Source organism: Brachyhypopomus gauderio, chromosome 7 (assembly GCF_052324685.1).
Source record: "Brachyhypopomus gauderio isolate BG-103 chromosome 7, BGAUD_0.2, whole genome shotgun sequence".
Lineage (NCBI taxonomy): Eukaryota > Metazoa > Chordata > Actinopteri > Gymnotiformes > Hypopomidae > Brachyhypopomus > Brachyhypopomus gauderio.
In genome coordinates, this window is record NC_135217.1 from 5,007,402 (window position 1) to 5,033,258 (window position 25,857).

Consider the following 25,857-nt stretch of genomic DNA (forward strand, 5'->3'; position numbering starts at 1 on the left):
AGTGGCGGGGTCAAGATTACGCCACACAAAACTTTTGGGGGGGGGGGGGGGGGGGGGGGGGCGGGCACAAATCTGTGTGTTAACCCTAAAGAGCAAGGCACTGAGATTCTGCCAGTTTGCCATCACCCTGCTCTTAATCTCTGCTTCGGTTAGTCTGTCAGATCGTGGCACTCAAGGCCGAGCGAGTTCAAGCTGGGAGGATCATGTGTCATGACTGCAGACAGCAGAAGCCCGGTAGAATTCTTCAGAAAGCTTCCACGAGCCTTGTGGGAAAACGTGTCAAACTGGCTGTTTACTCCCCTGGCTGCTTACTTGGTTTATCTTTCCGTCATCCATATTTGATGAGCTACTTATCGTGCCTGAAGTGGTGTTACGTCATCGGGCGCCAGCCAGCAGGGTTTTCCCCACAGATGGCCAGGTGCGACCTTCAGTTCCAAGCGGAGGGAGGTGACCTTTCAGGTTCTCGCCATGGCTGCCTTGACCTTTTCGTCTCACAGGACGCCAGACCCGCCGTTACGAGGCTCTGCAGAGCTTTTCGCCGGTCACTCCTTCACAGCAGAAGCATTGGGGGTTTCTCTTGTGTCACTGACCTTTTTACACTTAGAACTGCACAATGGCCCAAAACAAATTGGTTTAATTTATGACTACGTACCCTCACACCCTGTGCCTATCACTTAAGCCAGTCTCTTTGAATAGAAAGGACAGTTTCATCTTCCACGTACAAGTGGCCCAAGTCTTTGGTTTGGAGACTGAACCCTGTCAGTTTTTATGGCCATTGCTGATCTGGGTCCTATCGGTGTTACCATCTCTGCCCTGTATCTGCCACAGGGGCGTGAGATGCTAGAGAAAGCGGCAGGTTTTGGTTGCAGGTTTTGATTACATTTGTATCGAGTCAACTCAGATATAGTCTTTGTGAATGAGGGTTGTGTGTATCTGACACAGAATCTGACCATGCTGTGATCTTATCCTCTGGTTTAAGATTGATACATGTAATCCCTTGCGTAGAAGGATGGTGTTGTGTTTAGACTTTAGTATTATGCTGTAAAGTGAAAGATGAAACAACATAAAACAAGTTTGTTATCATTTTAAGATTCTGAAAGCACAACCATATAAAGGATTTATAAACTACAAAATTTGGCATATAAATTAATATTTCCATATATTTGTTTAACAAATCAGTGTGTACTTCATACCGTTTCTGAAACATGATCGGTAATAATTAAATGTCATATAGTCCAGGTAGTTTTTCTCGACCTTTTGACCTGACTGCTTTAGTACGTAAATAGCCATACCCAAGTCCGGCACGTGCACGTTGGACAATCACCTTTTAGATGTTACTGTCTTGCAGTGCTGTTGATTGGACACCTCAGCAGTAGTAGTTGTGGTCGCCATCGGTCATGCTGTGGTGTCGTATGAATGGGTCGCGCCAGATGACAAACAGGTGGCAAGCTTGCTAACCCCAAAGGACGGCGTCAAGGCTGACTGATGGTCTCGCAAGGGACACAGAACGACAATGACAATTGACATCAGTTCACTTTGAAATATGCAACATCGATTTTCTTTTTTTCTTTCTTCTCCTTATGGACACAAATATGTCACTCTGAAATTCAATTTTAACACGTTCTCTGTTTTCTCTCTCTCTGTGTTTGTTCCCGCGTGCCTCTCCGGCTGGTCCTGCCGTGACCCTCACATAGGTAAGTTGACTCCACAAAGATCTCTTCTCGTAATATGTGAGTGTAGGAGATGGAGGTGGAACACAGTTCAAGTGTCATTTTATGTAACATTTTCCAATATGGTGGTGTGGCATTATCCACTTGAAGCTTCAGCACCATTATAAATGGCTGAATGGAGAACTCGACCTACAGATGAACATCAAGTTGAAAAGCTAGGAGTAGACTGGTGGTAACTCAGAGGTGCGTAGCAGGGAAATTATATCCTTCATCAGAGAAATTATATTCTCCATCAGAGGAAATTGCTTGTAAACGGATCATTTAGAAAACAATGTGAGATATGGAGGCTTATTACACTCCCAAGTCCCACTTTCTGGTGTGGATTAAATAGCCCCAAAATGCTGTAAAATGTGTGCTTAGGGTAGTTTGTGGAACCTATTCCAAGGAGTTTGTAAGTAAATGTGAAATGGTACGCCTTGATTACTCCATTTTTTATTTTTTTGAAGCTTCAAGTATGGCATTCTTGTTTGGTTGTAAATGTGGGTTTTTCTGTCCCTATCTCCCAAATTCCTGTATTTTCCTTTATGCACATCAGTTCAAATGTAGATAAGCAACAGACTCAAATGCTTCTTTCTCCCCTTAAAGCACATCACACTGTCACTGTAACGTGTTACTGTTGTAATCAGTCAGTCTGTGCGGCTATTCTCAGATATTTTAACACCATACCATTTCCTGATGCATTCATCTGGTAACAGACCTGACTCCAAAGTGATAGCTGATATCTGTTCATTTAGATTTACCTTTCTAAGAGACTGACGATAAACTCATTTCACCACCATGGAAATCGGTGTGATAAAACACGGCCTCCTGCCGAAGCTGGGTGCATTTTGCTGTTCGGAATTTTTTACCCGTTTCCCTTTATATCAGCAAAACCCGGGCAGCTTTCATGGTTATTTTGTCCAATATGCCGAGTGCTCTTATCCCCTGCTACCTTTGTGGTGATGCCACGGACGCTCCGAGATGCACTACAAGGACTCCGAGACCTTTACTAGTGCGACAGTGGGCACGTCTGCTCTGGAATGTCATTCCCGCGCTGCACTGACATTTTCAAACATGTCCCCCGATGCTCTGCGTCCTGCCCATTTTGTATGCTGGGATCTCAAATTAACATCATCATCATGCCTTAATGAATGGAAAGCGGGCCGTATATTTAGAACGTCACCCTCGCTCGGGCTTACCGCAAGCCTACGAGATTTGTGCAATATTGATTCCTGTCTACATCATTTGCATTGCAGACAAACCTGCACTGGGTCCTGTGATGGTAGCTTCTTATAACACAAAGGAAAACGAGTCCTTGCGGTTGCTGTGAGCGGTCCAGAGGGGACATGTCAAGGTTTCGCAGTAGTTTTGCTCACATGCACTTTACAGATTACCTCCTGCTGGACCACCACGCGCTAGCCGGCAAAAAAATAAAATTACAGCTTGCAGAGTACTGTGATCTACAGATGAGCCGGGGCACAGGGGGAGAGGGATGGAGAAAGGCGAACACACACGGAGACAGAGGGCTAAGCTGCAGCTCAGGCTCAAATCAGCTTCTGTGCACCGACAGCTCCAGACTTAAAGCACGGAGCCCAGCATCAGTGATGACAAGCGAGGCGAGGCTCTCTGTCTCTGCCTCCTCCCACACGGCCGCCGTCTGTGCCGACGGGCCAGAGATCTCCATCTCGTCATCCTCGGAAAAACAGATCGTGTGTATGTGTGTGTTCAGGGACGGGAGAAAAGGAGATCAGGACAATTGGACAGAGTCCAGAAAAAAGAAAGATCTGCCCAAACTCAGCAGGCAGCTGCCTGCGTTGGCCTGCCGCACTGGGTCACAGGCTGAGGTTGCGAAGCCTGATCGGACCATCAGAACAGGATCTGAAGAGCGTGTGTAGCAGCGGTCTGCTGGTATTCACGAGCACCCAGGTTGGCCTGTACCGTCACACCTAGCGTGCCTCGCACGATTGTTGCTTCTCGTTTAGTGCTGCCTGTGGTGGACACGAATTTGAGAGAGCTGGCCTGTTGAAAAGGGTACTGCTTTAATGGAGAATTTAACATAAGCAATTAGCAGCTCACCCTTATCAGTTCTTCTGTGACAACCCCTGGCCAGCCCTCGTGCCCCAAGAGGGGGGGGTCGTCTCGAGCACGTGGCCTGGTGCTGCTTCAGTGGCTTGGCTTATGAAGGAGTGTCTGAGTGTCCATGTCTTTCTTTAATTAACCGCAGGAGGCTCCTCAGAGGGCCCAGACACTGCTGTGTGAGGCAGCGTGTCCACTGTCTCGTGCCTTCTCTCCGCGAGAAGCCCGGGAGTTCTCGCTCGGAGCTCGAACTGCTCACCGTATCGTTTGCCCAGGGGGACGGGGGCCGCGATCGCCACATCATTTCATGTTCAGTCTGTTGAAATGAGCCCTGGTTCACAAGAGCACGGGGGGGGGGGCAGGCAGCACGAGCGGAGCAGGTAGCGCGAGCGGAGCAGGCAGCAGGAACATCTGCAGTCTTCGCAGCCCTCACACAGCATTTCTAACATTACATGTATGGGCTCGGAGATGAGTAACTCTGCTGAAGAACTTTATTTCTGAAGAGGTAGCAGACCTGTAGCAGGTCTCTCTCTTCCTCTCTCTCTCTCTCTCTCTCTCTCTCTCTCTCTCTCCTGCCAAAGTCTTTATCTGTGTCTCACTCTGCGTCTCCTTCAGATACTCACACTTCTTCATAAGATCTGTCACCTCAATCTCTGCCTCTCTCATTCTCTCTCTCATTCTCTCTCTCTGTCTCTCTCATTCTCTCTCTCTGTCTCTCTAGCTCTCTTCTTTGTAAGAACCCTCAAACATGTACAACCCCCCAACACTCAAACGCGCGCGCACACACACACACACACACACACACACACACACACACACACACACGCGCGCACGCATGTCACGTACATTCCACGGATCCTTAATAGCTGTGAAGCACTGAAGATCGGTGTTGCTCTGCCCATGCTGAGAGCCTGTTATCAGCTCTGCAGTGGAGCTTGGAGCCAGGGAAACTATGCCATTCTGGGATTAGACGTCGAGCATAATGGGATGAAAATAAGTATGTGTGGGGAAATCCCGTCTTGGAGCTTAGACTTAGAGATTTCAGAAATAAAGCATTTTTTTTTTGGTAAACTTTAGATTGAAAGTAAGTCAAGTAAGAATAACACTTTCATCCTTCAGGCCTTTTACAGAGGTAGTGGAGTTTTGGGATTTGTATTAAATAATCAGTATTACATATAAAATGGATATTGTCAGATGTTTTATCAATGGATTATGGAGCTGTCTTTTTTGACACTGAGAATTGAGGAGTGTGCCACAAAGCTTTATTTAAGATTTATAGTTGCAATAGATTTTGCTTATGCCAACACCACACTGCATATTTGCCAAGAAAACCGATGATCAAACCAACGTTGCTCCATTGCTTTAGTCTTTGTCTTTAAGCTGTTTGCTGCTGTTTGTCATTGAGGGCATTGTGTCCTGTAAGTGTCCTGTAAGTGTCCTGCCCTGTGACTGAGCCACAGCTTCATGCTTTTGCACTCACCAGGACTCTTCGAGCATAAAAAAAACCCAAGCCCAGTGCAGTGTTGAGATCATCCAGACTGCTGGTAAACATCTCACCAGCAGCATGCTGTGATCTCCTCCCCGACGTGCAGCAGGGAGGCAGGGCCTGGCTGCTCTAACCGCGTACGTGTCTGTGCGGGAACCGCAGGACGCAGTCCCGCCGTGGTCCCCAGCGAGACGGAACGCCAGCGGATCAAACCGACGTCTAGGTTGGAGCGCGTTGGACGCTAGCAGATGGAAGATGGGCTTGTGATTGGTCAGAGCGTGGCTCACGCATCAAGTGTGGACGATGGTCGGGACTCTTGTGAGCATACGCTGGTGCGAACTGTTTCCCTCCCGCCTTCTACAGCTGTGTGCGTTTATCAAGACCGCCCGCCGACTGGCGTCTCAGGGGGATAATACTAATGTCTTATTTGGGTGTTTTATGACTAGCTGCATATGGTCGCTGTCCATGGTAGCTGGAAGATTTTGTGAAGTCTTTCTGTTCCTGAAGCTGCAGCCGGCTGTTAGATGTGAAGAAAGGAAAAGTTGGTGAATGTGTTCAGTGTGTGTCCATCACCAAAGATGTACGTGCAGGTGTTATGCATCTGTGTAGCATATAACAAGAATGCTTGACTTGTTGCACTGATCAGGGTACAGGCTGCTGGAACAGGTGTGGAGATACTTGAGGAGACTAGCTATGACCTGAGGAGGCTAACTATAACCTGCATACATTTAAGGCATTATTTCAGCCTACTGCAGTGTTTTTTGACATACATACTCTTTTGTGGGGAAAGTGGTTCAAATACATGTAATGTAAATGCAAATAATATTGCATTTGGGTCTTATTGTTGCTAGCTTCGTAATTTTGAGATTTTTATCAGATATTAATAATTTTTTTAAAAGCCTAAATCTGATATTTTTAATGGCATTTGTGTGAATACTCTTTGTGCTAGTTATTACATTGTTCCGACCCGTTATTGCACTGATCACTAGATATTGCCCTGCATTGTAATAAATGTACCCGTGCCGTGCCACAGTGCTGGGATGATGGAGACGGAGCCGTACTAACCTAATGTCAAATGGAGGTCATTGTTAAAATGGCAGAGCTGTTTGCATAGAGCTGGCCAGTCATGTCCTCCGTTGAGCTCTCAAAATTACCACCTTCATAAACTCGTTCTTTTGAACCCACTGATCTGGGCTAAAATGAAACCATTACTGTTTCATTGATTTTCATTCCCCACCAATACCACACCACTTCTCGGAGTCCCTCTTAATTAAACGCAATATTCTCCTCCTGCTTTGTGAGACCAGAAAGGATTTGTACGAGTCCTTTTTATTAACACGGCTCTGAACTTTGCACTCTGCGTTTGGTTTAGCTTCGTGGCATCCTCCGTGTCCCGTGCGGAGGTGTGTGTGGCGTCTCGAGGCCCAGGCTCCGGGATCGCAGCAGGCGGGACTGAATGAAACGTGCCAAAAAAATTTAAATAATCATGAGGCCTGCGGAAGGAGGATTTTGAGTTATTGGAAATGTTTATGAATGGCATGTCGTAATTATAACTCGCACACGCATGGAGTAAATGAACCCACGTTGTTATGGGTAGATTTTGGTGAACTGGAACTTCATTGCCGGGGCTGAAATAACCATTCAGCCCGTGGTGACGCGGGTCTTCTCTGCATTGCTCACTGTCGGATCCGCCCGGTCCTGCCCCTCCTCGCCGCATTCTGGATCTTCTCCACCAGGCCTCCTTCACGAGCCCCTGGTGGCTCATGTCATTAGTTAACTGTGTAAAATTTGTCTTTTTATCAGATCCAATAGTCAGGCTTTCACCGCTCAACCCCAGTTGGAATGTTTTGAAATGATTTTCATGCCTAAAGAGAGCAGATGAGGTTTAGAGAACGCTCTGACCCAGTCTGGCAACGGCTCCTGCTTCCTGTACGCAATTGCATTTATTCCCACAAAGAAATGTTGGCAGCGGTGACGGCCCGATCAGCCGTGGTCCTTCGGTGTCGGGCCTGTGGCTAAATGGACAACAAAAGGGCTTTGAAGCTGTAAGAGCTCACCAGTGGTTGACGGGGCCTGGATGGGAAAGGCCTTATGTTGATTTGTTCATTCGTGCCAGTGAATTACACTATCCTTGTTCCAACCACATGAGCTTGTGGGCTCCAAGATGGCCAGTGTTGTTGATGCGGTCTTTGTCTGAAAGCTAAATCTTTACCTTTAAAGTCCGGAAGGGGCGGTGGTGGTGGGGGGGGGGGGGGGGGGGGGGGGGGGGGGCTCCATGGTTCCAGCTTGTTGTGAAAATCCCCTGGAGAAATGGCGACATGTCATGTAATGCAGAAATCTCCTGGGTGTTGGCTAACTGGCCCCGCAACACATTGGCTCTCTCTCCAACACGAACAGGAGCTGGCCGATGAGGAATGTCCATGTGGTGGGCGTCTGAAACCCTTTGACAGCTGCATCAGGCGGCCGCCTGAATTTTCACGTGTGCTTGAGGAACCCGGGTGTGCGGCACAAGTGTGTGCCCAGACGAGCAGACTACCTGCGTGAGGGTGCGGCCAGGTGTGGGTACACCCAGCCGAGGTTGTGTCGGGTAACCGTCCGTCTGTAGCCGGGAGCTATCCAAAGTGCCGATATGGCATCGGTGGGAGCAGCAGTACGTGGGATGTGACTGAGGGGCCGAGACAGGCCCACGTCTTCTCCGACACCCCTGACTCGGGTCTCCATGGCCGTAAACACCGCACAGCCTTATGGGAGCACAGCAGTGACCGTCACTCTCCACTCCTCCTCCTCTCGCCTCCACCACTCCTCCTCTCGCCTCCACCACTCCTCCTCCTCACACCTCCTCCACTCCTCCTCTCGCCTCCACTCCTCCTCCTCTCGCCTCCACTCCTCCTCCTCTCGCCTTCACCACTCCTCCTCTCGCCTCCACCACTCCTCCTCTCACCTCCACCACTCCTCCTCTCGCCTCCACCACTCCTCCTCTCGCCTCCACCACTCCTCCTCCTCTCGCCTCCACCACTCCTCCTCCTCTCGCCTCCACTCCTCCTCCTCTCGCCTCCACTCCTCCTCCTCTCACTCTTCACCACTCCTCCTCTCGCTACAGTCTGGTTCTCCTGCCCTCACCTCCTTAATACTGCTGGCTAATTATCCAGCTCTTGAGTCAGCTGAATCATTCATGTAGGAGAGAGCTGCCGTGCAACGGCGGGTCAGAACCGTGGCGCCGGCCCACTGTGTCTGCAGTAGCCGGCTCAGAAACCAGCATGCAGTCGTCTGTACTTAAAAAAAAAAAAAAACACTCTGGGAAATGTTCTTTGCGTATAGTATATGTATTTGATCTCAGCTATACCTTATATTTCTGAAATCAAAGGGAGGCAAATTGGTATCTGTAGTGAGCTAGTCTCTTTGACTGAGCTGTCAGTCATTTGTTTTTATTTATTTTAAAAAGAAACTCTCATGCTTTCTGCATGAGGTTATTGTGGTTGAGTCTTCTGGTATGAGGAAGGAGTAAAGGAGGGAGATGGGGGGGGGGGGGGGGGGGGGGGGGTCTTTTCCAACTCTAAAAATATCACAGTCTCTCTGCCCAAAAAAAAAAAAAAAGAAACCCAACTTGCAGCAGGCGTGGTGTTCCCAGTAGCACTATCCCCTACAAAGCTCTTCTAACTCCTTAATCCTGAAAAAGGCACTTCGACCTCGTCTCCTGGTCCAGACTGGTACAACGCGGAAGATATGACGGTTCCACCAGCCTCCCTTCAGGCGTGGACACCATTCTGGGGCGGGGATGGCTAGGGAATTTAAGGAGCTTAGAGACATCCTTGCTCCTTATCTGGAGGTGGGAGGAGGAGCTTGTGGTATGTTGAGCTACACGCCCCCTCCTTCTATCTGGCTCCGCCCCCTCTGGCCCCGCCTCTTCCCTGTCCCTGCCCTGTTTGGAGCAGTACATGGTGCAGAGGTAAATTTAGTGCGACCCGTTCACCCTCTGCCCTGGAGAAGTGCGAGCGTGAATTTATATGACGCCCGTATATGGGCGTGTTATCTGGTGCACGCTCTCGGTTGCCGTGACTCCCTATTGCACAGATGTAGAGTTGGCAGTAATGGAAGTTTCTGGTTCATAGCTAAAGGTGAAAATTAAGTCAATATCAGTAGTAAACAGAGGCAAATTGCCAAGATGGCCTATTCCGTAGACACGTACGAGAGTGTGCCGTTTTGGAAACCGATGTAAACAAGATGCGTGTTGAGAAGAACATGAACACGATTATTTAACTTTCTCCTCCAAAGTTGAGAATTGTGTCGTGAAAAATGAACGAGTGCAGATTTGGTGTGGTTTTGTCTCCAAGACAACAAACAGAAATGAGCTTGGTAATATTAACATAGTTTCCGTTCACATTGCTGAAAATCAATATTTGAAGAGATTAGATATTGTAATCTGTGAGACTGAACTATGTTATTTTCTGAATATTGTCCAGCAGTGCCAGTTCCATGAATAAACTGGGTATATACTGGGTAAACTGGGTATATAATGAAATATTAAATGAAATGGTGGTGCAAAATTAAATCAACAACAGCAATGCAATATTTGATGCTACTGGAATCAGCTGAAGCATTCAGAATTTGTCATTTCATTATTTAAGATATAAGATTTATTTATTACCTAGATTTATTTATTATCAACCAGTCTTGACATATTAAATCTTAACAAGAGGAGGAAAATATTTTTAGCATAACTTTTAGCTTTTTTTTGTCACAACTGAAGTCACAATATAATTTTTTGTTTATCTTGTTATTGGGAGATTAAATTTATGAATAGCGCTTAATCCCCTTTTCTGACACTTCAAACAGGCATCCTTCACAGGCAGGAGTCTCCCCACGGTGCCGCCGCCCAGCCCTGCACGCTGGGCAGCCGCTCCTGGTGCTTCGCTCTCGTCAGCATTCACACTCCATCACCCACGCCTGAGTCTCCAGGAGAGGCAGGACGTGGGTGGGGGGCAGCGGTGGAGTTGGGGGGGGGGGGGGGGGGTCAAAGAGGGCAGCGGGCTAGGGTCCAGCGGGCACCATTAGCACTTCCTGTCATTTTGCTTGGTGCACTTAATCTTCAGGCCTGCTCCCGGGGCCGTAGTGTCCTTCCCGTGGGGGATACGAGTTTGGATCGAACAGGGAGGTGTAATCACCCCTCCACAGCCACGGCTACGCTAATAACGAGAGGCGGAGGAGCGCAGTTGGCCCGGGTTTCCACCCCTTGTCCTCCTTCTCCCCTCCATGAGAACGTGAGCACCAGTCTGATGAGAACATCAGGGGTCTTGTGAGGAAGCGCTCGTTTGCAGGGACGTGAGGCGGCCAGAGAGCAGCTCGCACCGCTGCAGTTATCTGAGCTGGGTCGTTCATTGTGCCTTTGTTGTGTACTGGAGAGGAGGAGGGGTCACGGGGGTCACGGTCATGTGTGTAAACAGGACCACTTAACAAGAGGGAGACAGAGGGAGCCAAAGTGTGAGACGTACCAGAGATGAGACAGAGGGATTCAGTAGCGTGTGGTTGTGAGCAATGGAAGATGATCAGAGTGTTATTTGGTTTCAGAACACCCACTTAGCTAAACCTGGCTAAACCTAACTAAACCTGGCTAAACCTAACTAAACCTGGCTAAACCTAACTAAACCTGGCTAAACCTAACTAAAACTGGCTAAACTTAACTGAACCTGGCTAAACCTAACTAAACCTGGCTGAACTTAACTAAACCAGCCATCTAAACCTCCTGCACAACCATCACCTGCTCAACCACCTCCTACAAAGGCTTACATGGACAGGACTCATTTGTGATGGTTTTTGAAGAACCCATAAAAGAAAAATTGTAAAAAAAAAATGTTTGGATTGTTATCCTCTTTCCCCCTCAATGGCCATAAAGCCTTCATCATGTGTATCATGGCCGCAAGACCTTTGAGGGTTTAGCATACACTTCTCCATGCAGTAACAACAGTACCATGGACAGGGAAAACTACATTACCCTGCATACCACTATGTGACTATCCAGTTCTGTCATTAGAATACTGTGACTGCTGACAACATCAACTCACACTGGCATGAATTGATAATGTATGTAAATATTTTCCTGTGCAGTCATAATTCATTGTTTTTCAAAATCATGAACCATTTGCATAATTCCTTTGTATTTCACAGTACACAAAAGAACAACGTTTCTCTAGACATATTTGACTGTCATTGCGTGCCATATAATAGGGTGAACATTACGGAAGCAGGGAAATATCAATCAGAAACCCCCTCCCCAAGGGCCTCCCAGATAGTGTTGTGTGTGTGTGTGTGTGTGTGTGTGTGTGTGTGTGTGTGTGTGTGTGTGTGTGTGTGTGCATTCGTGCATGTGTGTGTGTGTGTGTGTGTGTGTGTGTGTGTGTGTGTGTGTGTGTGTGTGTGTGTGATATATATATATATACACACACACACCATATGTGTGTGTGTGTGTGTACCTTTCTTTTATGTAGACTAATAAATACTTTGTACAATAATCAAAGAAGACATCAAATTCTTTCCAGGCAATTAAACCCCATTTGTGCAAAACAGAAAGAGCACAGAGACATGGGTCATGGTAGTGGCTAATTATGTGGACATGCGGTATATACTCGAACAATGAGAAGAGGCCAGAAGCTTCTCATAAGTGTCTCGAAAAGCGAACTATGTCATTTATATTAACAGTGTTAAGGAGGACTCAAGAAATAGTATGGTCCATTTGTTTTCCCCTGTATGCATGGCTAGGTTATCAGCGTATGACAAGACTACAGGCTTAATTGCTTTCCTTGTATTGTGGTGGGTGTCACAAGTTGGTGGTCATTGTAGTGTTCTAAGCGTTTTTATAATGCGAGACTAGTGCCTAACTACTGAGCTTTATTGCAGTTTGGATTCTTTTGATATTCAACAAGGTGTGATGAAGAGGAAAAGCTGGTGCAAACTTTCGGTTTTGGAGTTTTCTGCTGACTAAAGCTTTCGGTTTTGGAGTTTTCTGCTGACCCAAAGCTTTCGGTTTCGCAGTCATGTGTAGTGCTGCGCGAGAATCCGTTTGCCGTGGTGGCACGATCCCGGCACGGCGAGCTCGTGCAGAATCAGCTGGGATCTTGTGCTTCGTTTGGAGTTCTAACCAGAACATGACTCTAGATTACAACATCTAGGTCCCCTTAATCCTTCAGATTAATAATCTGACTCGTAATTGCGGCTGCATGCACACACTCTTCTTTGACGTCTCAGATGCAGGAGCTCCAGCCACACCGGTTGCAGCCCCTCCGTGATGTTCTCAAAGTGCTTTTAAGTTTCCATGAATAAAGCACTGAACTCCTCAATGGGCCCAGAATTCTCTCTGCGCTCATTCGTATGGCACGCATGGCTTTCAAACAGTGCTTATTGAATTAACCCTCAGCATTCATTTTGCCCCGATTTCTGGCCAATAGGTGCCACAGGTCGGAGAATGAGACTAATCTAGTAAATGGAAGACCATGTTGGTTCCATTTAATGTTCTTTACCAAGCTGCTCGCCTTAGACAACCAAGGTGGAGAGTAGATGAAGTAGGTTCTGAACCCACCAAGGTTCTTGGACAAAATACAGTGAAATGAGTTCTGTTTCTCACATTGTTGACACACTGCATATAGACTTTAATAGGAATCGTCAGGTGTGCAATCAAAATGTAAGTGCACTAGAATAAAAGCTACTTTATGGGGGCAATAACTAAACCTATGGGTGGATTTACACTGTGTGTGGGGAGTGTGGCACTACTTATAAGTACTACTCACTTTTCCATTCACTCAGTTGCCTTACTGTAAAGATCCATTTTTTTAGGATATGGTTCATAATTTTGCACTGTGAAGATCATGGACTGCTGAAAAAGAACGTCACCCACAAGCCTTGTATTGGCTTTAGTTTTCTATTGTTGTTATGATGAGGCAGAAAAATAGTTCAAACCTCTCCTTGCCCATCAAGGTCGTGTGTGTTACTCCCTGGATGATGCAAAACAAAGACAACTGCACCTACCCAGAGAGCACCTGAAGCTCAGTCGTGACCCCCAGCCCACAGACAAAATGTCCAAAACACCTCAAATCCTTTTTCAAAATGTCTTTATATTTTTTGAAGATTTTATTGGTTTGTTTTGGAGGTTTTTCCTTTTTTTTTTTCTTTTTGCTGCTGAATGCAATATCAAATCAAGCAAGCAGGTAGTTCCCTAGGCACAGTGGAACAAACTTTTGGCCCTTTTTTTTGTTAGTGCTAGGTGTTGATTATCTTATTTCTCTGGTGTCACTGCCCTTTGTGTTCCCTTTTCTGTCCGACATCGTTAGATACGCTTAGGTTATTTTTGGTGGATGGAGCCTAGAGTATCTTTTGTAGATGTAGCCATTGAAAGTGTTCTTTTCAGAGCCATGTTAATCCAGAAAGAGCAGGCTGCCTCACCAGCGTGTTTTTACCACAGCCAGCGCAGTGAGCGAAGGCCGGCACGTCCACATTTAAAAGAACAGTGTTAATAAAACATCCATTAAAACAAATGAAATTCGCCGTGTTCAGAATGATTTTTCATCCTCGGTTCCATTTGAATGCGCTAATTTGAGCTAAGATGATTTGTGGAGTAATGTGAAATTCATCATGGTCATCGGGAAAAGCAACGGGCTTTTTCTGCTGAGGAGAAATGAACAATTTGTGTAAGAGGTTGGGATTCCCACCCTTAAACACAGAGTGATAAACAGCAGATGTGTATCTTTCTCATTTGGCCCGATTTCCCTCAACCTTTTGTGTGACAAATACATTAGAAAGGAGAAAGGATTCATTACGTACCACAACAAGCAAAATTGCAAACTGATAATCCATGTGAGGTTTGCTCCTGGAAAGACCCCACATTTCTTCAAATTACAATCCCACAAAGCTAATGACGGGGTCCGCTAATGCACCCGAGCGCTAGCATGCGGCTGCTCAAGGGGGTTTATTCAGACTCTTGGTCCAATTTTGTCTCATTGCTTTGCCCTAAATTCATTTTACTCTAAGTGGGGGCTCAGTAAAGACTTTCACACTAAGTGCTTGCTAACAACGTTGCCTTCGAGGCCTCCACCCATCCAGTCAAGACCCTCCGAAGGAGCTGCAGGAGGTGAAACGATCTGCTCTTTGATGCATGACAGACAAGCCCTAAAATCTTTCCCACGTATGCTGCTGCCTACACAAGAAAAGGATGAAGTCGTATTGAAATGCTGTTTATAGCAACAGATGAGAAGCACTGGCTGGAAAGACACGCTCTCAGGCTTGTTCTAAACAGACCTGGTTTCCAAAGCGCCGCTGCTGTAAGAGCATCATAATCATGTCAGAAAAAAAGAAGAAAAAAAGCATCGACGTGTTTTTTAAAGACACCTTTCTTTACAGAGTATTAGATTCACAGCAGCCACTAATGTTGACGCCATGTTCTGTGCTGGAATGGGCAGAGGTTGGTGTCTGGGACGGCGTCTGGGTATATTGTTTCACCAGCCTCCATCCCCCCCGAGACCAACATGGAGGTGAGGTGTCTGGGGCTGTCGGGTGGTACAGGCCTCAAGGACTGACCTCAGGGCTCCAGAGAGATGGAAGGATTGACAGGAGTGTGTGTCGTCCCCCCCCCCCCCCCGACACAGTCATCAGTGATTAAAAAAAAAAAAGCCCAGGGGATAAACAAGACCAGCGAGATGTCACAGGTGAAATGAGGAGAGATGGGCGGGACTGGAGCTGTCTGTCAAAGCTGAAGGCAGGCCCAGGAGGGCATGACTCCGCCCACGCCCACAGTTAACATCTCCCTACGCAGACCTCCTGCAACGTGAGGAAGCGCTCACATGTTTGACAAGTGCGGCCCTTCACACGTCGTGGTGAAGCAGAGTGCACGTCAGATACAGAAACCCTTTGTTTTTGTGGTTTGGTTCCATGTAACACTGCCAATGATTCTTAGGTGGTCTGCCTCTGTTGGCCCCGCCCCTTTAAAACAAAAAGCTGGAAATACCATTTCATCAAATTCTCTCCCTATGTTTTCTTCAGATGGATAATAAAGAACTTTTTCATCTGCTAACTGTAATTGCTCGTTCCTGAGCCGTACCAGTATTTATAGGGACCTATAAAATGGAGGCCGGCCTGCTTCTCCGGGCTGATATTTGAGAGCGGCGACTCTAATCTAATCAGCTAGAAAAAGTGAAGGACTTTTATTCTTTACGGATTTTATTGCGTCAAGGGCGGCGCTCCCAAGCCGTTCTCGCCTATGACCGTGAAACACTCCGTATGGGAAAGGTGTAATGCCAAGGCGACGGGCCTCTTCTCTATTTACGTGTAGCTCTAAATCTGCCTGACAGGCATGTTAAGTAGAATGAAGAACAAGTGAAATATACACTATTATGGGACCATAAATGGGAGGCTCCATGAAAGAAGAGCTGGCCAACCCCAACGGTTAGTAGGAATGGCAACAGTTGCTCACTAGTTACCCTTAGGCAAACGGTACTTGTAGAGAAATACCAACACTGATCCAGTGATAGCAGTGTTGGCATTCTGATCCTTTGGTATCGTAATAAGTTACTGAGCCATGAAATGAAGATGGCAAAGATTCCAAAACCAAACTCTGATCCAACCATTATCAACTATGGTGATAATGGGCAAATTCTCAAGGGCAAATGGCACACACACAGAGCACCAGCATAGGAATAGTGTTTAAATGTCTGTGCCGAACTCTTAGTGCAGACTTAGGGTTTAAAATTAGTTTTGAATGCGGCTGGACTCGGACCATCACTGCACTTAGACGATTTCACAGTTCGTTAAGCACCCTGTACGAGTCGGTAGAAAACAAACCCAGATGAAGGAATGACGGCATCCATGCTGAATACCCTTCCAAACGATGAACAGACCCCTCAGTTTCTTCGAACGGCGTTCGTCCGAGCCGTGACGTCGCACACGTCCAGGGCCCATTGGCTGTTTGTTGAAGCTCAGCTGCAGAACACTCTTGGCACGCCGCCAGTGTTCATATTTCACCGCGTCCGTGTTTTGCTTGCACCTCTAGTTTTGCTGCCTGTTATTTCCTGTTAAAGCAGCGAACAGAAAAGGCGCGAGTGCTGATTAATGTGTGCTTACGTCGCTGACTAATGTGAGCTTATTGATTGGCACACTTTGGTTGCTGTGTCATGCCATCGCTCTTCTGGAAGCCCCGACTAAAATATCCTCCACTGCTGTTCTCCTGTTCACTACTGTTCTCCTGTTCACTACTGTTCTCCTGTTCACTACTGTTCTCCTGTTCACTGCTGTTTTCCTGTTCACTACTGTTGTTTTTCAATAGTGTTCTTTTTCACTACTGTTCTCCTGTTCACTACTGTTCTCCTGTTCACTGCTGTTTTCCTGTTCACTACTGTTCTCCTGTTCACTGCTGTTGTTTTTCAATAGTGTTCTTTTTCACTGCTGTTCTCCTGTTCACTGCTGTTCACCTGTTCACTGCTGTTGTTTTTCAACAGTGTTCTTTTTCACTGCTGTTCTCCTGTTCACTACTGTTGTTTTTCAATAGTGTTCTTTTTCACTGCTGTTCTCCTGTTCACTGCTGTTCACCTGTTCACTGCTGTTGTTTTTCAATAGTGTTCTTTTTCACTGCTGTTCTCCTGTTCACTGCTGTTCACCTGTTCACTGCTGTTGTTTTTCAATAGTGTTCTTTTTCACTGCTGTTCTCCTGTTCACTACTGTAGTTTTTCAATAGTGTTCTTTTTCACTGCTGTTCTCCTGTTCACTGCTGTTCACCTGTTCACTACTGTTGTTTTTCAGTAGTGTTCTATTTCACTGCTGCTCTCTTGTTCACTGCTGTTCTCCTGTTCACTACTGTTCTGTCCATTGCTGTTCTCCTGTTCACTACTGTTCTGTCCACTGCTGTTCTCCTGTTCACTACTGTTCTGTCCACTGCTGTTCTCCTGTTCACTACTGTTCTGTCCATTGCTGTTCTCCTGTTCACTATTTTTCTCTTTTGTACTGCTGTTCTCCCAGCACACGCTGACTCTTGTTTTCGCAGCTTCCATATTTTTGTTCACACAAAATTGTAACAAGTGCTAAATTGCGTCCCTGTCTTACAAATTGGATCTGATGGCAGGGATTGCTTTCACTGTGGACAAATATCGAATGTGTAAACGAGTTAATTAGGGCTTGCAGATAGGAGATTATAATCTACCTGCACCTGCCTCCCCCGTCAGCGCTGGCTTGAGACGAAGCAGCCTGGGGGCAACACTACTCGCGCTCTGGTGTTCTGGTCTTTTGTAGTGCATTGTGGGTCTCTGCACTAATAAGGGTCTGTCTGTTAACATGAGGACATACTGATAACTCCATTTCCATTTTTAACAGTGGAGAGCCAGATTCGTGTTTGCTCATAGGGTCATGTGTGCATTCCTGTGACTCACAATGTCAGAGCGTGCAGAGATGATATTTTGTGCAAGTATGTGTGTGTGTGTTGGAATCCGGGACAGCTGTGTTGACAGACTGCACAGTAAAATTTGCTCAAACAGGATTATACACTGCGGGATTAGCCGTCTGTTGGAACTGGTGAAAGGAAGAAATTAAAATGCCAGCAGAACCGATCCACGAAGTCAGCGGGCTTAGCTTCAACAAACCCAATTATTAAGGCAATTACTGGACCTGGCGTCCGACGCCCCCTCCTACCTGTCCTCGTTTCTCCAGAATGACGTGTTTACGCAGAGGTGCAGGTGAGGCCTTCTGCACGGCCACCATGGGACGCCATGGCTGCTTGAGCATTATTAATATCTTCTGTCCTCCATGAAAGCGTGTTTGTGTGGAAGCCTGGCTGTAATACGGTCTTCTGGGCGTTGTAGTTTTTCTGCTCTCGCGCTCGGTGACGCCCCTTCGTCGCACGGCCCGGTTGGCTCGCGGGCGTGAGCGTCTGGTGAACGAGTGGACGTGCCCGACCGCCCCGCCCCTCGCCCGACCGACCCGCCCCTCGCCCGACCGACCCGCCCCTCGCCCGACGCGCCCCTCGCCCGCCCCGCCCCTCGCCCGACCGACCCGCCCCTCGCCCGACCGACCCGCCCCTCGCCCGACACTGTTATGAGGTGGCAGCTTTGGTCTGAGAGTGTAGTGACTACTGTAATGGCGCAGTGAGTGATGGGGCGCTCCTATTCTGTTCTGCAAAGCCATCCAAGCCCCAGTACTACATTTCCCAGAAGCCCCTTCCCATACAGTCCGTCATCTCTGATTGGGCAGGTCTGGCAGAGAGGCTAAACCCCTGGCCCTCACTAATCAGGGCGGGAGGTAAGGAGGCTCCAGGCTGTGTCCTTCCTGGACCCAGCCGCAGAGAGTTGTTAAATCATATGGTATTAATTTACAGAGGCAGCGGCGTGTCCTGTGGGAACAGCAGGACAACTTAATTTCATATTGCGATTCCCATAGGAGTCCATGCCCAATTCCAGCTTAAACACCACACTATAAGCAGGTAGAAAAGGTAACATCACTGACTAGAAGTATTTAGCATGAACTGTATGTATCGCATTCTCATCACACTTGTTTCTCTGATATGAAAAGCCCACATTCCATATGTTCCATATGTTGGTTTAACTTGGAGGACTTACATATTTTAATAGGTTATTTATTTATTTACTATTTATCTTATTTGTTGACGTTTCGGCTTTGGATGTTTTGGCGTGTTTATGGAGATGCATACATTAGAGGAGTAAACCTGTGTCCGCGCGCTCCCTTAATGAGCAAGGCGTCTTCGTCCTCAGCCCGTCTTCGTCCTCAGCCCGTCTTCCTCACCGTGCCTTTCCGCTGTGATTCCCAAATCAAAGCAAGACAGGGACCTGCTTCAGTCACGCAACAGTGAAACAAACCCAGCTGATGAATCCCACTGCTGCCTGTGTACAGAATGGCTGCACGCTAGACTCCCTGGGAAATTCCTCTATCTAGATGTCCTCTTCTGATTTAATGGTTACTGAAGATTATAAATGTTGTTTTTTTATAAATGTTGTTGCTTTTTAGGGGGTGAGAGGGGGTAACAGCTTTGTGTTAATTTTCCACTTCTGCATATCTCTGTTCACAGTTCCAGTGGTTCCACAGTTCTGTTTATGTACCTAGTCGAGACTCTGGGTTCAGCTGTAGATTCATGGTGCTAAAATCTTGAAGCGCTATACATCTTATGTGTAGACACAGGGACCCCATGTCTGACAAGGTGGCAGACCTGAAGTTATAAGTAGAAAGTTGTAAGGATGCTCATACTTCATGGAGGTGTTGTGAAATGCTTTATGTTCGTTAACTCTACCATGGCATTGTGGGAAATCAGAACTTGGTGTGAGGATTGTGGTCCAGGACCAGCTACCGACATGGCCGCGCTCGTGGTGTCGGGGCTCCCCGAGCTCCGACGGCCCTCTGGCCACTGGGCGTGTTAAGGAACGGACACGCGCTTGACCCGCCTACACTGTGTGGCGTGTAAGAGAGCTTACCCACTCCTTTTCTTAAAATGGCTCAGCTGTAACAGGCTGGTTTTGATTTAGGTGCCTGGTCCTTGAGCTCAGCTGGTGGAGCAGGTGGAGCCAAACGCTAGCAACAGCCAGGTCAGCGGAGTACTTGGGCGACCATGCTGATAAACACCCACGTCGCTCTGCCAGATGCTGTAAATGTAAATACAGGTTAACATCAAGATCTATTGGGTCATGTCAGCACAACGTTCAGGTGCATCAGAACCAGAGCGTTCTTACCTCGTGTCTGTCTTAAACCACCCAAAAACCCAAATTTAGATTCACACTCCTGAAGGCCCACATGCCGACGCGTAATGGTGCATGCGATTGTCATAAATGTGCATTTGAGTCCACAGCCCACTCACCCGCCTACCTGTTTCACACTCTAATCTCTTGGCTTTAACAACCCGCTGGTGATTACACACCCACCCCGAGCTTTTTGTTTGTTTGTTTGCTTGCTTGTTTGTATCCCTGCAAGACAACCCAAGCCTCCCTGGCTCCTCCTCCTTCTGCTCGTTCGACGCTCCTGTTAAAGAGTCAGCTCTCTGGTCCATTTGAAGAACACTGGCCTTGACTGCAGTGCGGCACAAGTGCAGAGGTGGGCGGGACCTAAAGGTGGGCGGGACCAGCACTGGTGCCTGGTGATGAATCTGCCCAGCAGTCTCTCCTCCTTCCGGTCCATGCTGGCCCTTGCGTCTAATGGGGTCCGCGTTAATTGGTCCGAACCCTCGGTCACGTCACATTAGCCGTGTTTAACGCCTGGATCTCCTGCGGTCAGCATTAGTGCCCTTAAACACATCATCTTAGACCTTCTCCTTATAGCAGTCATGGTGTGAGAGGAGTAGAGGCAGAGTGATAGCTGTGAGCCCTTTTGCACATCACCTGGTCTTAATTGCTCAGTCATTGGGTTTTGCAAATGGTGAGCAGTTAAGTTTTTTGCAGTTGTAAGACATTAGTGGTTCCTTAATCAATAAAATGTTTACACCGATGTCACCAGGATGGGCAGAAGAGGGAGGCCCGATTTCCCTAACTAAGCTCAGTCCCTTTTCTTAACGAAAAAAAAAAAAAGACTGAATATTCTCCAAAATGATTTTTCACCCATATGGGAGGTGTGCTCAGAGTCTGATAAGTCCTGACACGTATAGCATTCAGCACTGCGTCCAGGCAGAGCTGATAGCGGGCTTACCTCTCCGCTCTGCTCAAAGGGATCGAAGGAACCCTGAGCTCCAGTCGTTAGCTCGTTGACCTTCGTGGCAGACGTGCCGTTCCATTACCGCTCTCCTCAATATTGGATAAAGCTTCACGGGTTAATCTGTTAATCTGGGCCGACTGCAGAACTAAAGGCTTGTTCACTGGCAGCCTGTCCCCCGCACCTCTTGCGTTATTCCCTGCTGGTCTTGGACTTTTTAACCTTTGTTCCGTATCTTTTCATTGCAGCCTTAATGTCTCTGCTCACTGCCAGCCCCGCATGACACGAGGTGTCCCACCGACCCCAACAGGGGTGACGCTCAGTCACATATCGAATTCCAAGGCCACCGGCCAGGCTGATGAAGCATGGTGTCTCTTGCGCTAGCTTTTTTAGCACGCGAGTAACGATTGGTTTAACGATACGGCGTACGCTGCTCTCAGTGTGTCGGACGAGCCCCTGTGGCCAGGCAGGGAATGACCGACTTTACGATCTGCAGTTTATTGACTGGGCGCATGATGCTCGATGCTTGATGAGCTAACTTTCTTTTGGGAAGGTCCTTGGGTCAATAAAATCCTAATTTTTTGCATGATGGGGAAACCCAGCCTCATGGATCGACAGGTCTAGACGTGTCGCTCGGCAAGTGAACAAAGTGATGCGACCCAGGTGCATTCTGGGACTGCCAGCTGTCTGTTGTGTGGCCCCTTGTTCTTGTTCTCATCCACTGACTGCTTGTGTTCTTCTAGTTACAGCTGTATGCAGCTTAAAGAGATCAATAACAACTGCTTATGAGTTGTGAATGTTACATATCTCCCCAGTCTCCTCCTCGAGCTAAAGTTGTGTGATTATGGATGTGCTGTTTGCAAATTGTTTGTGTTGGAAATGGCGTTAGAGAGCACAAGCTCACGTCTTCCATACTGTTCCACACTGCTTATTAATTGATCAAATCAAATCAAATATATTTGTATAGCGCTTTTCACAACACATGTTGTCACAAAGCGCTTTACAGGATTTACAAGGTTAACAATATTGATTAATATTGGTTAATTGATGGTCTCCAGCAGTACTTTGCTTGTGCTGATATTGAGTCACTTTTGTAGCTAACCAACCCAGTTTTCAGAAATCGATTGGCGAATGAAAATGTATTAACGCAACCATGGCTAATATGGCTACCATGGCTAATATGGCTACCATGGCCACACCCTTGAAGTCCCCTCCAGTTCCAACTCCTTCCAACAGTGACTTGTTTAATCTGTGCGTATATCAGGAGGAGGTGGACGTATTTTATTAACGCAGAGCAAATTGTGCAGGCCGAGCGTGAATCACTCACCAAGCCGCTGCATATACCTCCAGACGGCCTGTCTGCACTCTGTGGTGTTAATTCACAGAAGTGTTCAGGAAGGGTTCAGGAAGTGTTCAGGAAGGGTTTAGGAAGGGTTACATCAGGGAGCACGTGTTCAGTATAACAGTTCCCATAAGTGTAAATGCCACTTAATCCTGTGCTACTGTAGGATAAGCAATAGCTCAACCACTCTGTCTCATTGTGTAAGACTATGCTTATTAGGTGTCTCTAAGACATAATAATAGTTCTGAGGAGAACCCACTTTAATGTATAATTCCTCCTTATTAATATTATTTAAATTTAATAAATAACAATTGACTGTGCTGATAAAATCACTATACACCACTCTGTGTGTGTGTGTGTGTGTGTGTGTGTGTGTGTGTGTGTGTGTGTGTGTGTGTGTGTGTGTGTGTGTGTGTATGTGTGTGTTTTGCAAGATATGTGTATTTATAGTATAAAAAGTACAGTGAAAAGTCATGTAAGCTATTCCTAAGTTCCTAAGAGGAGGACAGGTTCCTCTTCTGAGCTTTGGTTCCTCTCAAGGTTCCTCTTGTCCAGTGCTCCTGCCACCCTGACTTGCTCATTAGGACCCAGATTCCCTGCACCCAATTTCTATAAAGCTGCTTTGTGACAAAACATGTTGTAAAAAGCAGTGCACAGATCAATTCTGAATTGAATTGGAAAATATATGTGCAACATAGCAGCCTGTTCATAACCGCCATCTTTTGCAGGTGCAGCAGCGATAAACCACATTTTCCACAATCGCGCTGGTTTGATATCTCCATTTTTGGAAAGGGCAGTCTTGCCCATGCAGTGTGTCAGTCTTAGGGCTTAACCACATATAGAATTCATGGTCTTTTCTTCCCAGACACTGGGCGTCTGTGGTGGGTGTGGGTGTAGCTCATGGCAAATCCCGAGCACGGAATCTGCAAGATAGCTGAAGATCAGTTCGCCTGTGCGTGCCGGCTTTGCACGCCCAACAAAACGAGGAACGGTGGGAGATTAAAGCCCGGCGTGAAACCAGCGCTCTGCTGCACAGAGATATGGGGGCCCCTGTCGGAGGAACAGAGGGCCCGGGCAGATAGCTCTGCTCTGCATGCCTCCTAGGCAGTTGGTGCAGTTGATCAGGGGCAGATGGGGCTGAACAGGAAGATCCGTTTTAGACGTTCACTTCGAGCTGAAAAACATCAGTGGTCATCAGGAGAGCCAATCAGGATTGTGGTGATGAACTTCGACCTTTTAACTTTATTACCTCGAGCACAGGGCGATGTTTGCTAACATGGAGCGCACGGCTCAGCACTGCTTCCTGATTCTAATAATGTGGACCGTCATTATGAGAGGAGTCGGTAACTTAACCCCGAGAGCTTTAAAAGGACTAACGAGACACTCACAGCCTGGGTTGATGACGACTCTTTTGGCACTGTAATTCGGTCCTTTTCTTCTTGCATTGGATTCATAATGAACAAAGCGACCGCCTGATCCGTCTTTGACCACATCATTTTTTTGGTGCACTTTCTTTCTCACGCCAGATCTTTTGTGAAGTCTACATTAGAACAATTTTGATAAATGGTGGTAGCGTTATGGATTTTCTTGCATGCGTGTTTTTCCTCTGTGTACTGTGTGTGTGTAAAGAGCTCGCACGGTGATTTACAACGGTGTAGTCCAAATGGGTGTGGCTGCTGTCCAAGCACCGCCCCCTTCTACCCGCAGTGATGCGGTGACGGGCAAACCCTCAGAGGTGGACCACACATCAGTGGTGCCATGTGGTAATTACACCTGGGAAGAAAACGTCAAGGCCGGTTTGGCCGCGGGCCTGTGAGGCATCGCTCCCAACAGAACCAGACCCGTTTACCCATCCCATTATCCTACAACCTGTTGAGATCCATAAAGCCGTAGCCACTTCTAAGCACATGATGAAATCTTAACACAGGCTTTGTGTACAAATCACGTGAAATATTCAGCCAAGCTGCATCGTTATTGCTGGCTTCATTGGTATTGGGAGTCATTTAAGTACCAGGTTTGTTGGTTTGTTTTGTTTTTTTTTTGCCTCTTTCACTTTCTTTCAGAAGCAACTAAATGCCACAACAGTACATGGAATGTAACCTTGCCTGTCTTTCTGTTTCTGTGCCTGTAATCATACATTGTGTTGCTATTATCGGCGACCTCATGGGAGCAGACTTGCGTTTGTAAAAACGCTCAATATTTCTCTCACAGAGGCAAAAATGGCTTTTTTGTGGTGAGAAAATAGATCAATTTTTTAAGTTAATTCTACGAGGTACAATTGGCACACGTCTAGAAATCTAGTAACTGAACTCTAAGAAGGATTCTTTTAGGTTTATTACCGACGGGATCTTCACAAGAGCCCGATAAACAAAACCATTATCAGGGTCTCCAGCGCTCCAGATTCCGTTTGCACCAGAGTTGACAGCACCTGTCATCGAATCGGCAATGTGACAACGCAGGCGGTGACAGCGGTGTTTATAAATGTCATATTCATTGCTTGTCCTGACCATTTACCGCTTTCATGAGCTCCGTGCCTGGTTAGGGACTCGCATGAGACTCTAGACTTTCTAGACCAACCCATCCAAGAGACGGATCAAAAGGTAAAGAAAAAGATGTGTTTCACACCTAGTGTTTCTTAACAATCACAGATCCTTCCTGGGGAAAATTATCGCTCAGATGGATTTCATTATAAATTCACTGAAATAAAACTTTCAGGGCAGTCACCAGCAAAAAATTAAAAATCATTAGACATATTTGTTTACTAAAAAACCCTTAAAGGTGTTGAGTATATGTGTACAGAGAATACAGCCCAGCTGTTACTGTTCAGAGTGAGTTCCCCATCCTGTAGCTGTGCAGAAATGTTTTGTTTCTGAGCTCTTGAGCAATATGGGATGTGTATTATTCATCAGCAGATGACTCCCAGCCGATCCAGGATCGATATTTGTGAAAACTGCAGTGGCAGAGCTGTGTCAGATACACAGTGTTTCAACATCCACTACTAATGCCACTTTCACTTCTGTCTTGAGATCCGCCACCCAAATATTAACCACTCAGCAGAGCTTCTTTGATTAGTAACTGGGGAGTGATGGATGGTGTACAGGTGCCTGACAAAATCCACTTCTGCCCCGAGAGTGACGCCAGCCCACATGATTTTATTTACTGGCCGTCCAGTGTTGCTGCATGTCTACATGGGCTAATCTCACAAGAATGCTAATCCCACCATTTGGAGAGCCAAAGGAACCATGCAGCAATGAGGACTGTGGCCGTACATCAAGCAAAACACTGACTCTCGCCTCCGGTCAGAAGGAGAATTGTCACAGAGTACAGCACACGGCGAAGCTGAGATTCAAACCTAGCTCACGGAAGAGACCACTGTACACACGATATGTCAACTTGTTTACGATCTTAGAAGGCCATTATCTTTATGGATCTCATGGGAGAGAATTTATTTCTCCTTCTCTTCTTTCTTATCGATGTGAAACCCTGAACGGACTTTAGTTCACCAGCTCGGCTAATGAGCACAGTTAAACACACTTGTATTTGTTCATTTTTCCCAGAATCATTTGACAAATAAAAGTCCAAAGGGTACAATT

The 25,857-nt window shown here is 46.9% G+C and overlaps 1 protein-coding gene across 1 annotated transcript in view; it reads left to right on the forward strand.

Moving 5' to 3' along the window:
* The window catches only part of tmem132e (transmembrane protein 132E), a 185,542-nt gene that overhangs the window by 36,621 nt on the left and 123,064 nt on the right, over nt 1-25,857 (forward strand). The gene's annotated exons all lie outside the window — the stretch shown is intronic.